Source organism: Syngnathus scovelli, unplaced genomic scaffold (genome assembly GCF_024217435.2).
Source record: "Syngnathus scovelli strain Florida unplaced genomic scaffold, RoL_Ssco_1.2 HiC_scaffold_28, whole genome shotgun sequence".
NCBI classification, from domain to species: Eukaryota; Metazoa; Chordata; class Actinopteri; order Syngnathiformes; family Syngnathidae; genus Syngnathus; species Syngnathus scovelli.
The window spans coordinates 885,343-898,149 of record NW_026061370.1 but is presented as its reverse complement, the minus strand read 5'-3'; the positions used below and the strand labels follow the sequence as shown (position 1 = coordinate 898,149).

At 44.3% G+C, this 12,807-nt stretch overlaps 3 non-coding genes across 3 annotated transcripts; 1 reads left to right on the top strand and 2 right to left on the bottom strand.

The window, feature by feature from the left end:
* Positions 1-4,197: 4,197 nt before the first annotated feature.
* LOC125993385 (U5 spliceosomal RNA) lies at positions 4,198-4,309 on the bottom strand. Its single transcript, XR_007490180.1, has one exon. It is a non-coding gene; the product is annotated as a U5 spliceosomal RNA (small nuclear RNA).
* A 1,400-nt stretch (positions 4,310-5,709) lies between these two features.
* Positions 5,710-5,791, top strand: trnas-gcu (transfer RNA serine (anticodon GCU)). Its single transcript has one exon. It is a non-coding gene; the product is annotated as a tRNA-Ser (tRNA).
* Positions 5,792-11,038: 5,247 nt separating this feature from the next.
* LOC125993379 (U5 spliceosomal RNA) lies at positions 11,039-11,148 on the bottom strand. Its single transcript, XR_007490173.1, has one exon. It is a non-coding gene; the product is annotated as a U5 spliceosomal RNA (small nuclear RNA).
* Positions 11,149-12,807: the final 1,659 nt, after the last annotated feature.

Below are 12,807 nucleotides of genomic sequence, written 5' to 3'. Positions count from 1 at the left end.
TTTTATACCACAGTGGAGGTTGGATGGTCAGAAAGTTAGGTACGTTCAATTTTTGACATTCACACAGTCATGCATAGGAGTCACAAGGCGACAGTTAACAAGACAATGACTGCAATAGGGGCCACCTACGACTGCACCGACATGAAAAAGTAGAAGTGAGAGAGCAGAGTATGGGATTATATGCTAAAACGTCTGCTATACAGTTACCAACAGGAGATTCTATCAAGAGAAGCTACATGAGAGATGGATTAGAATCTCTTTGTCTGCGTGGGTGCGTGTGTGTGTGTGTGTGTGTGTGTGTGTGTGTGTGTGTGTGTGTGTGTGTGTGTGTGTGTGTGTGTGTGTGTGTGTTCACACCCTGTGTGGGTGCGAGCGTGTGAGGACAAAGAAGGCATGGATAAGACAATCTCTTTTAAACCAGGAGGCAATAAATGGGAACGCCCCTGTCATAAATAGTTTTTGGTTAAAGGGAATCATTAGGAAGTGTTCAAACTCTTCCCGCAAACATTCCTATTTGCCAGTTAAATGGGCACTACAATTGACTACGAGAGTTGCAAACAACAGATGAAGAGCAGTCCTTGGCAGATTATATGATCAGGACGCTCAAACTGTGTCAAAGACAAATTTACTGCCGCTTGATCTTTCCTCCTCACAGGTCGACAACCCCATAAATCCAGTAGACTGGGTCTACATCGAGGTCATCAAAGGAAGGAACTGGGCCAGCCACGACGGGAGGGACCATTCCAAGTCTTGCTGACTACACATGTTGCACCCAAGGTTGCAGGACCCACAAATGCATTAACGACGACTGCTCTCCAGGAGGAAACTGGATGGGAGCTTTGGACATCACCGCTGTGTGCCAGGATGAGAGAGCTGTTTTCAAGGTGTAAGGGCTCTACTACCAACATGGCTGCACCATCGGACGGGACCTACTTCAGCCAGAAGTTCAGAGGCACTGCCCCACCTGCATCCTATGAGTGCACGTGCCTGTTCAGTACGGATCATGGTTTTGTGGTCACAGGAGTTGTCCGATGCTGCCTGCCAACTGGACAAGAGTGTGTGCGCCAGTGTGTGTGACAGACCTCACCTACAGACTAGAACATCATCAGCTGACGAAAACACGAGCACATATACAACTTCTTAGACGTGACAGACGTGATAATGATAATGAGACGTGGATTGCGTAGATGCTGTTCTGTTGAGCATGTTTTACAGAAACTTGATGATTTGACCATCGAAAATGCTTCGCAAGTGATGGATACAATGATGTACTGTTTCTGTGTTTTTGTTTTTTATTGATAGCATTCTGGTCGTCTTAGGCAAAGGGACCGTGTAAGAATTTTCCTGCTAATAACATCTGGCCAGCAGGTTTTTCGCTTACACAATAAGTTTGATCTGGGGTATTAAGGTAATGCCTCATCTTCACTGGAAAGTGTTGCTATCATTGTTTGTTGTTTTTATTTTTCCTATTCTTCTTTCTTCATTATACATATATATGTGTTTTTTTCTTACTTGTCTTTGTTGTTTGGGGTAGCATAATCATATGATAAAACAGGAGGGAGATGTTAGGGTTTTCCAGGTTATCTTTATCATAGGATTATGTTGGAATGTAGACTGTAATGATTAAATCAATCCTGTCTGGCCCTCACAATGTAATAATTAAATCAATCACGTCTGGCCCTCACAATGCAGAGTCTGTTTCCCACAATAGTGTAAAACACCCCCTGCTCTGATCTTATCAGAGGCCGGGGGTTCACCAAACCTGTCCACTCCCACCCCCACTCTGTTCCTCCTAATAAATATGCCCTTGCAGGGAGGAGACTTTTAGACTTCATTCCTGTAGCGAGTGAACTCTCCACCTGCAGGTGTCTAAAAGAACTTGCCTGTCTCCTTGTGGTTCTTGCAAAATAAGTTGGAGTAAGCAAATCTCTAACATCTGCCGTCATGTGTCATCCATTGCGCCACTCACCCTACAAGACTGTATCGACTGTAAACTTGTGTGGAAAACTGTCATTGTCCAAAGGAAGGCTGTTTAGCAACAGTGACCAGCAGACAAATTCAACAAGGTCATTTGATTATACCATAACCCGGATTCGAATCGAACATTAACCACTACACGATCATGGCCTGTACGCAGTAGCGTTAATAAGATGCACATGTTGGCCATGATCGTATAGTGGTTAGTACTCTGCGTTGTGGCCGCAGCAACCCCGGTTCGAATCCGAGTCATGGCACACTCCAATTACTGTGTGGAATTTGTCCCTTTCTTACTATTGCTAAACAGCCATCTTTTGGACAATGACGATTTTCCACACGTTTGCGGTCGATAGCCTTAACTTGTAGGGCGAGTGGCGCAATGGATAAAGCATCATGGCGTATTCAAATAATGTCACCCATTTTTTATTTTTATTTTCATTTTTTGCAAAAGCTTACAAGCCACATATTCCCGTGGGGCTCGTGGAGCAATGGATAACGAACGCATCTGTCTACAGATCAGAAGATTCCAGGACTCCTGGCCAGCTCACATGCCATTTTGTGGTCAACATTAGCTATGTGTAATTTCTGTGAACTATTGGGTTGAAGTAACTCACAGACACTGTCAACCAATAGTCTTTCCAATTTTGTCTCATCTCGAGACTTAGGGATCTTCGGATCTGCGTAGTTATTGGATAGTTCCACCAACATTTTAACATCAACAATCTTTCATGGTCTGCTTGAGTGTCGTGGCTGAAGATCCTAGAGAAAAGACCCTAAACATGCAACTGCATGTTGGCCATAATATAGCATTGAGGCGGCTGCAACCCCAGTTTGAATCTGGTTAATAGCCGAATGAACTTGTTGCAGTTATTTTTTATTCACCCTCAACAGTCTTACGTTGGACCATGACAAATTTACATACACGCAAGCTTACAGAAAATGACAACTTCCCGTGGGGCTAGTGGCTCGTTCCTTGCTCTGAACGGACAGCCAAAACGATTCCTAACACTTACTAATTAAGTCCTAACCAATTCCTGTGTGTGTATGGGGGAGGGGGGGGGGGGGGGGGGGGCAAAGGAACCAATCAGATGGCCCGAATCCATGCATGGCCGATGACGGCAGTGATCAACACAGTGATATTTGAGAATTGAAATGAAGTTTATAGGATTTGCAGACAGTGTACAATCATTATTTAAACAAAAGTAGGCAGGCGCATACATTTGGAAACCCCAACAGAAAAATGACATCAATATTTAGTAGTTCCTCCTTTTGCAGAAATAACAGCCTCTGAACCAGTGGTTCTTAACCTGGATTCGGTCAAACTCTAGGGGTTCGGTGAGTCGGTCTCAGGGGTTTAGCAGAGCCTCCCTCCACTGCGGAGGTCCGAACACACCTGATTTATAAATTCGTGATAACGCATATCTGAACTGGTCTCGCAAAGGCAACAGCAGAAGTACTACTGATTTGCTGGTATATCATTTGTCGTGAATTCATGCATTGTGTTGGTTTTATTCTTTCAACAAGGTGGTGTCCATGCACTTCTGCATAAGTTCCGCTCTAGTCTTCTGGCCCAACTCTTTCGTACATATGATGACCATGGAAAGTTCTTTGCGAATGATCAATCTTTGCCTTTCATGTTCATCGGGACTACCCTTTTAATAGGTACCTACACTGTGTATTTGGATAGAGACTGCTGAAAGGGGACACATATATGCCTCGTGAACTACATGCATTACTGCGGGTGAAGAAGAGTGAACAAATAAGTCAGCAGACAAGCTTGCCGATTTATTAGTGCCCAGAAGAGCAGCACTCTGTTCCGTACTGTAACCTGCTAGGTTTGTTCCCGGTTCTTTATCTTTAATGCTCGATATGCTAACAGCAATTACCAAGAGGCAGCCTTCACAGTTTAACTCTTTAATGTATGCCAGAATGATCGATGCACAGCTGTGGAGCCCTTTCTGCCAGATGCGAAAGAAGGTCCCTCTCTCAGCGCCAAGGTTCCTGCTCTTATACTACTCTGGGCCGCCTTCCTGCAAGGAGGCGACTCTGCCTAATCTGTATGATAACGTGTGACCTTGTCGTCTTAACTGAGAGCGAATTCTACATATGTGCAAAGGGTGTCATAGAGAAGAGAAAGCTAATAAAGCAAGAGAAGGGTTGCAGCGATATAACGGCATAGCTCAAGCTACCCAGCTAAACACATGTGCCAAAGAGGCCTATTCTAACAAACCGTTGGTGAGAATGGCTAGAGATAGACTCTTATTGTTCCTCCCCACGGAAATCTTTAGTAAAAGGCGAACGATTTATTCGATCTGAAGAGAAAAAAGAATGAGCTGATAATCTGGGTGAAAACGGGCCACCCCACTGCTGGTCTCACCAAATTCACAGGCGGTCTCACACTCAAATTGCAGCAACCATTCCTTCTAATATAAACAATAGACGTTCATAGATTTACTATACTTAGAAGGCCTCAACCTAAATAGAAGGTTTAAACGAACGAGTATTTTGTGTTCATTAATGTCTTTTTTACTTAAAACATTGTTGGCGCACAGGATTGTAGGTACCTGATCGAACACATTCTTTCAAACAGCGATTGGGCGTCTATTTTGAGTATTGAAGGTAAAAACAGTTGTATGTCTTGGTACGTGTACTTTTGATATCAGAGAATGGGAAATGATCCCATATCTGTGTTTTATTTGAAAACATGTGATTTCATAACGACACAAATCGGGAAAGAAAATACGATCGTAATTTCTCAAATGATTTCTCAAATTTCAGAAGTGCTCTATATCTCTCGTGTCGCAAATAATTGAGGCTTTTGTCGTTGCAGTGGAGGTGAATTTGGAGTGTAATTCACCTCCACTGCGACGGTGGCGTTCGAGATTTGACATTTGAATATAAATCTGTCCGTTACATTCCGATTGGTAGCGAATATGACATGGACCTGAGGACTGCATTTTAGTGATGAACGAATTCTGATTAATATCATAGCCGGTTTGGGCGTGCCCTTTCAGGGTCATATTTTGTTTCTACCGCTGCCTCGTGGCAGCCAGGCCTAAAAAAAGATGGGAACACCTGAGGGAGGGAGTTTCACCAAGATGAATTTGGAAGAACTTTATGAAATAAAGTTGATGTTAAAACATAGGTGGACGTAATGTCTGGAAGCCTGCGTTCAACAGAAGGCTGTTTGGCAACAGTGAACAACGGACAAATTCAGCAAGGTAATTTACTGACGCCATGACCCAGATTCGTTCCGGTGATGCTACGGCCACAACACTATACGATCATGACCAATATGCAATCGCATACAATAAGTTTAGGGTCTTTTCTTTAGGATCTTCAGCCAAGACACCCATGAAAGAATGTTGATGTTAAAATGTCGGTGGAACTATCCAACTGTGCAGATCCGATGATCCCAAAGATTTGGGGTGAGACAACATTGAAAAAACGTTTTGCTTTGTTTACAGTGTCACTTATTTTGTGGCTTACCTTTTCTTCGTTACACATCTAAAGTATCGTATCATTTTACCTTGCGGCTTATACTACACCGTACATACCATATCACGTCGCCTATTCAACTCATGCATGAGATGCGATCGCTGAAATATTTAGGCGATGGGTTGCTACTCCATTGTGCTCTCCACTCATCATTTCATATCACATCCTCGTCGGTTTCACATTCACATCCAAAGTATCTTGGCACAACATACGTAACATGACTTATCAACACAAGACGAGGTGGCCGAGAGGTTAAGGCGATGGATTGCTAATTCGTTGTGCTCTGCACGCATGGGTTCAAATCCCATCCTTGTCGAAGGCTTGCTTTGAGAGAATATTTGCCACAAACTAAACAGGAAAGAGGGTTCTTACCTGTGTATGTGTTTTGAACTGTCGCTTCTCTGAGAATCTTTGACCACAAACTGAGCAGGCAAAAGGTTTTTCTCACCAGTGTGGGTTCTTGTGTGTCTTTTGAAGTTTCCCATCTCTGACAATCTTTGGCCACAAACTGAGTAAGAAAAAGGCTTTTCACCTGTGTGTGTTCTTACATGTGTTTCTAAATTTACCTTCTGAGAGAATCTTTGGCCACAAACTGAGCAGGAAAAAGGGTTCTTACCAGTGTGGGTTGTTGTGTGTCTTTTCAAGCTTCCTTTCTCTGAGAATCTTTGGCCACAAGCTGAGCAGGAAACATTTTTTTCACCTGTGTGTGTTCTTCCATGTGTTTTTAAGTTTACCTTCTGGGAGAATCTTTGAAATTCTGCTGGAATGTAATGGGGTCAGCTGGTCTACTATGGGGCTCATTGGTGCAGGGGAATGATTCTCGCCTAGGGTTCTTTGATTGCCCGGGTTAAACTCCCGGACGAGCTCTTCTTTGAAACACTGTTGTCTATCGTTGTGTGGAGTCAAAGTCAAAGTCAAAGTCAGCTTTATTGTCAATTTCTCCACATGCCAAAGACACACAAAGAAACCGAAATTTCGTTCCCCCCTATCCCACGGTGACAAGACATGGCTCACAACAGACAAACAAGTAAACAAGTATAACAAAAGCGTGCTGAATAAATAATGAATAAATAACACAACAATAATAAATAAATAAATAAATAAATAAATAAATAAATAAATAAATAAATAAATAAATAAATAAGAGGAGCAGAAAAAAAAGGAGCAAGTGCGCGTACAGCAGACATTCCCGAAAATAGCGCAACAGTGCCGCACGCTACGCAGAAGGGGGTAGCGAGTTCAGGGCCCTAACAGCCTGGAGAAAGAAGCTGTTGGCGAGTCTGGTGGTGCGGGAGCGCAGGCTCCTGTACCTCTTCCCAGAGGGCAGAAGGTCAAACAAAGAGTGAGCCGGGTGACTCACATCTCTGGCAATCGAGGTTGCCTTGCGGGCGAGATGGGAGGTGTAAATGTCCTTCAGGGAGGGGAGCGAAGCACCAATAGTCTTACCAGCCGTATTCACTATGCGCTGCAGGGCCTTCAAGTTCTGTTCAGTGCAGTTACCACCCCAGACAGCGATGCAACTGGTGAGGACGCTCTCAATGGTGCCATGGTAGAATGTAGACAGGACTGCCTGAGGAGCACATGCACGCCTGAGCTTCCGCAGGAAGTACAGGCGGCGCTGAGCTTTCTTTGCCAGTGACGAGGTGTTTGCGGACCAGGAGAGGTCCTCACTGATGTGCACCCCCAGGAACTTGGTGCAGCTCACCCTCTCCACCACAGCACCGTCGATGATCAGCGGCAGGTGTGTTGTGTGACCCTTCCGGAAGTCAACAATGATTTCCTTGGTCTTATTGACGTTCAGCAGGAGGTTGTTGTCCCTGCACCACGTGGTCAGAAGGTCAACTTCCGACCTGTACCGAGTCTCGTCGCCTTTCGTGATGAGACCCACCAGAGTCGTGTCGTCAGCAAACTTCACTATGTGGTTGTCGCTGTAGGTCGCAGTGCAGTCATGCGTCAGCAGGGTGAAGAGCAATGGACTGAGCACGCAGCCCTGGGGGGCCCCCGTGCTCAGCGTGATGCTGGCGGAGATTTTGTCGCCAACACGCACCACCTGAGGCCTCTGACAGAGGAAGTCCAGTATCCAGTTGCAGAGGGAGGTACTGAGGCCCAGCTCATCGAGTTTGCAGATGAGTCGCTGCGGCACAATGGTGTTGAAGGCAGAGCTGAAGTCCACAAACAGCAACCTCACATATGAGTCCTTTCTCATATGACAGGCCAATGTTACACAGAATGTACCATGGTCTGCAAGCTTTCTTTGAGGCTCGTTGGTCTAGGGCAGGGGTGTCAAACTCATTTTTGTCGCGGGCCACATTGTAGTCAAAGTTTCCCTCGATGGGCCATTATGACTGTCAACCCAAATAAATAAACGCCTCATATTATATACAGTATAAGCTACAAAACAAACTGACAAATAATTGCTTTTTCAAATCAGACTCGTGGAAACTTTTCACATATTTCAAAAATAATTTTAAGAAGATTCTTAAAAGTTCCGACAATTTGCAATGTTAGTATGACATAGATTTAATGCACAATTTGTCGTTGCGGGCCACAGAAAATGATACGGTGGGCCATAACTGGCCCCGGGCCTCGAGTTTGACACCAGTGGTCTAGGGGTATGAATCTTGCTTTGGGTGTGAGAGGTCTGGGGTTTAACTCCCAGATGATCCCTTTGTTAAAACATTGCTGTTGATCAACTAGCCCCATTTCATCTGAGGTGCATGTCACATGGGCTGTCAATTGAAACGAAACGGGTTGTGTTCATTTACCTTGGGTCTCTTGAATCTGTTGTTTCGATTCTCATCACTTGAATCTGCCGTCATGTGTCATCCTTTGCGCCACTCACCCTACAAGACTGTATCGACTGTAAACTTGTGTGGAAAACTGTCATTGTCCAAAGGAAGGCTGCTTAGCAACAGTGACCAGCAGACAAATTCATCAAAGTAATTTGATTATACCATAACCCGGATTCGAATGGAACACAACCATTAACCACTACACGATCATGGCCTGTATGCAGTAGCGTTAAATAAGTTGCGCATATTGGCCATGATCATATAGTGGTTAGTACTCGGTGTTGTGGCTGCAGCAACCCTGGTTCGAATCAGGGTCATGGCATACTCAAATAACTATGTGGAATTTGTCCCTTGCTCACTATTGCTGAACAGCCATCTTTTGGACAATGACGATTTTCCTCACGTTTGCGGTCGATAGCCTTAACTTGTAGGGCGAATGGCGCAATGGATAAAGCATGGCATATTCAAATAATGTCACCCATTTTTTTTTTGTTTTTCATTTTTGCAAAAGTGTTACACACAAGTTTATAAGCCACATATTCCTGTGGGGCTCGTGGAGCAATGGATAACGCATCTGTCTACAAATCAAAAGATTCCAGGACTCCTGGCCAGCTCACATACCATTTTGTGGTCAACATTAGCTATGTGTAATTTATGTGAACTTTTGGGTTGAAGTAACTCACAGACACCATCAAAAAATAGTCTTTCCAATTTTGTCTGATCTCAAGTCTTAGGAATCATCGGATCTGCGTAGTTATTGGATAGTTCAACCAACATTTTAACATCGACATTCTTTCATGGTCTGCCTGGGTGTCGTGGCTGAAGTTCCTAGAGAAAAGACCCTAAACATGCAACTGCATATTGGCCATAATATAGCAATGAGGCGGCTGCAACCCCAGTTTGAATCTGGTTAATAGCAGAATAAACTTGTTGCAGTTATTTTTTATTCACCCTAAACAGTCTTACGTTGGACCATGACAAATTTACATACACACAAGCTTACAAAAAATGACAACTTCCCGTGGGGCTAGTGGCTTGTTTCTTGCTCTGAACAGACAGGCAAAACGATTCCTAGCATTTACTAATCAAGTCCTAACCAATTCCTGTGTGTATGGGGGGGCAAAGGAACCAATCAGATGGCCCGAATCCATGCATGGCGGATGATGGCAGTGATCAACACAGATATTTGAGAAGTGAAATGAAGTTTATAGGATTTGCAGACAGGGTGCAATCATTATTTAAACAAAAGTAGGCAGGTGCATACATTTGGAAACTCCAACAGAAAAATGACAGCAATATTTAGTAGATCCTCCTTTTGCAGAAATTGTTAAGGATCGGACAGTACAGCCAAGTGCGTAACGACGGACTTTATTTGAAGGGGATGATGGGAACAGCTGGCGCTGGAGCGGCGATCGGGCTGGAGAGGACAACGATTCTGCGAGGGTTTCGAGTAGTCAAGTGAGTCAATTCTCTCCGGGAATGATGAGCGAAGCAGCATCAAGGGACAGACTGGCACTCGGGTCTGCGCTGGCAGCGCTGATATAGCGCTGTCCAAGAACCCGTGGCAGGTGACGGTGATCCCACTGACAGGGGGGCGTGGTCCCGTCGCAGGTGGCACCAGCACGTGACAGAAATAACTGCCTCTAAACCAGTGGTTCTTAACCTGGATTTGGTCAAACTCTAGGGGTTCGGTGAGTCGGTCTCAGGGGTTCAGCAGAGCCTCCACTGCGGAGGTCCGAACACACCAGATTTATAAATTCGTGATAAAGCATATCTGAACTGGTCTCGCAAAGGCAATAGCAGAAGTCACACCGATTTGGTGGTATGTCATTTGTCGTGAATTCATGCATTGTGTTGGTTTTATTCTTTCAGCAAGGTGGTGTTCATGCACTTCTGCATGAGTTCCGCTCTATTCTGGCCCAACTCTTTCGGTGCAGCCGTTGTACATATGATGACCCTGGAAAGTTCTTGGCGAATTATCCATCTTTGCCTTTCATGTTCATCGGGTCTACCATTTTAATAGGTATCTACACTGTGTATTTGGATAGAGACTGCTGAAAGGGGAAGCATATATGCCTCGTGAACTATATTTATTACTGCGGGTGAAGAAGAGTGAACAAATAAGTCATCAGACAAGTTTGCCGATTTATTAGTGCCCAGAAGAGCAGCACTCTGTTCCGTACTGTAACCTGTTAGGTTTGATCCCAGTTCTTTATCTTTAATGCTCGATATGCTAACAGCAATTACCAAGAGGCAGCCTTCACAGTTTAACTATTTGATGTATGCCAGAATGATCGATGCACAGCTGTGGAGCCCTTTCTGCGAGATGCGAAAGAAGGTCCCTCTCCCAGCGCCAAGGTTCCTGCTCTTATACTACTCTGGGCCGCCTTTCTGCAAGGAGGCGACTCTGCCTAGCCTGTGTGATGACGTGTGACCTTGTAGTCTTAACTGAGAGCGACTTCTACATATGTGCAAAGGGTGTCATAGAGAAGAGAAAGCTAATAAAGCAAGAGAAGGGTTGCAGCGATATAACGGCATAGCTCAAGCTACCCAGCTAATCACATGTGCCAAAGAGGCCTATTCTAACAAACCGTTGCTGAGAATGGGTAGACGGGGAAGCCTGTAAGTGAGTCCGTCACTCGCATACTCCATCGCTTCTCGGCCTTTTGGCTAAAATCAAGTGTAGTCTCGGTTCTTGGGTTTGAGGGATTAAGAGAGCTGATCATAGAAGAGAGAATTTTAACCATAAAAGTGGTGCCAAAGAGGCCTATTCTAACAAACCGTTGGTGAGAATGGGTAGAGATAGACTCTTATTGTTCCTCCCCACGGAAATCTTTAGTAAAAGGCGAAAGATTTATTCCATCTGAAAAGAAAGAGAGATCTGATAATCTGGGTCAAAACGGGCCACGTCACTGCTGGTCTCACCAAATTCACAGGCGGTCTCACACTCAAATTGTAGCAACCAGTCCTTCTAATACAAACAATAGACGTTGATAGATTTACTATACTTACAAGGACTCAACCTAAATAGAAGGTTTAAACAAGTATTTTGTTTTCATTAATGTCTTTTTTACTTTAAACATCTTTGGCGCACAGGATTGTAGGTACCTGATCAAACCTTCTTTCAAACAGCGTCACCTATCGATTGGGCGTCTATTATGAGTATTGAAGGTAAAAACAGTTGTATGTCTTGGTACGTGTACTTTTGGTATGAGAGAATGGGAAATGATCCCATCTCTGTGTTTTATTTGAAAACGTGTGATTTCATAACTTTATTCAAATCGGGAAACAAAATACGATCGTAATTTCTCAAATGATTTCTCAAATTTCAGAAGTGCTCTATATCTCTCGTGTCGCAAATAATTGAGGCTTTTCTCGTTGCTGGCATGGTTTGGAGTGTAATTTACCTCCACTGTGATGGTGGCGTTCGATATTTGACATTTGAATATAAATCTGTCAATTTACTTTAGAAAGTAAATGTTGTTTTCTAGAAATCTATACTGAGATGTATGAGGAACAACAATCGGGCGTATTCTTAAAAAGACAGACCTACAGCCGACAAAAAGGTTTTGATACGTTCATATCATATGACGAGTCAGGAACGTGGTAATTCCATATTATTTTGCATTGACTAATTTGGTTAATACAGTTTAGCAAGCAAATGCACAGTTCCATAGTACAGTTAATAACATGCTCAAAAGCATTCAGTGTGTCACAGCACCGCAGACCTAAACTCCATGTACGTACGACTGCGTGTGATTTTTGTTTTAATCAGAAAGACCAGGGGAGAGCGCGAACGCAGTCCACGACTGTTGTGTTTATACGGAGTAGAGATGAACACGAATGCAACTTCTTTATTCAGCAACTTTTTATTTTCTCCCCACTCATGTCTTACATAGCAGTACAATGCCCCTGGCGCACCACAGAGCCCCCAACTGTCAACATTATTTGAGACCTCCAATAACAAACTATAGAATATTATAGTTTCAACATACGATAATACCACATCTCCCTTTTTCCAGGGATCATAGGGTAGACTGCCTTTGTCTCGTCAGACCTTAGAGCAGTGGTTCTTAACCTGGGTTCGATCGAACCCTAGGGGTTAGGTGAGTCGGCTTCAGGGGTTCGGCAGAGCTGGTATGTCATTGCCCCGCCCCCGCCCCGCTACCCCCCCCCCCCCCCCGCCCCCCCGCCCACGGATGGCTGAACACACCTGAATATCGTGTAAATTCGTGATAACGCATATCTGAACTGTTCTTGCAAAGGCAACAGCAGAAGTCACACTGATTTGCTGGTATGTCATCCCCCCCTATATAGAGGGGTTCGGTGAATGTGCACATGAAACTGATGGGGTTCGTTTAACTCGCCCCCCAAAGAGGGGTTTGTTGAATGCACATATGGACCTGATGGGGTTCGGTACCTCCAAAAAGGTTAAGAACCACTGCCTTAGAGGATTATTCTGCCTCTTGTGTAGAAAGGTCTGTTGCTAACTTTTGCCAAGGTCTTTCAGGGCACCCTGATGGCACGAGTGCCTCTTTTG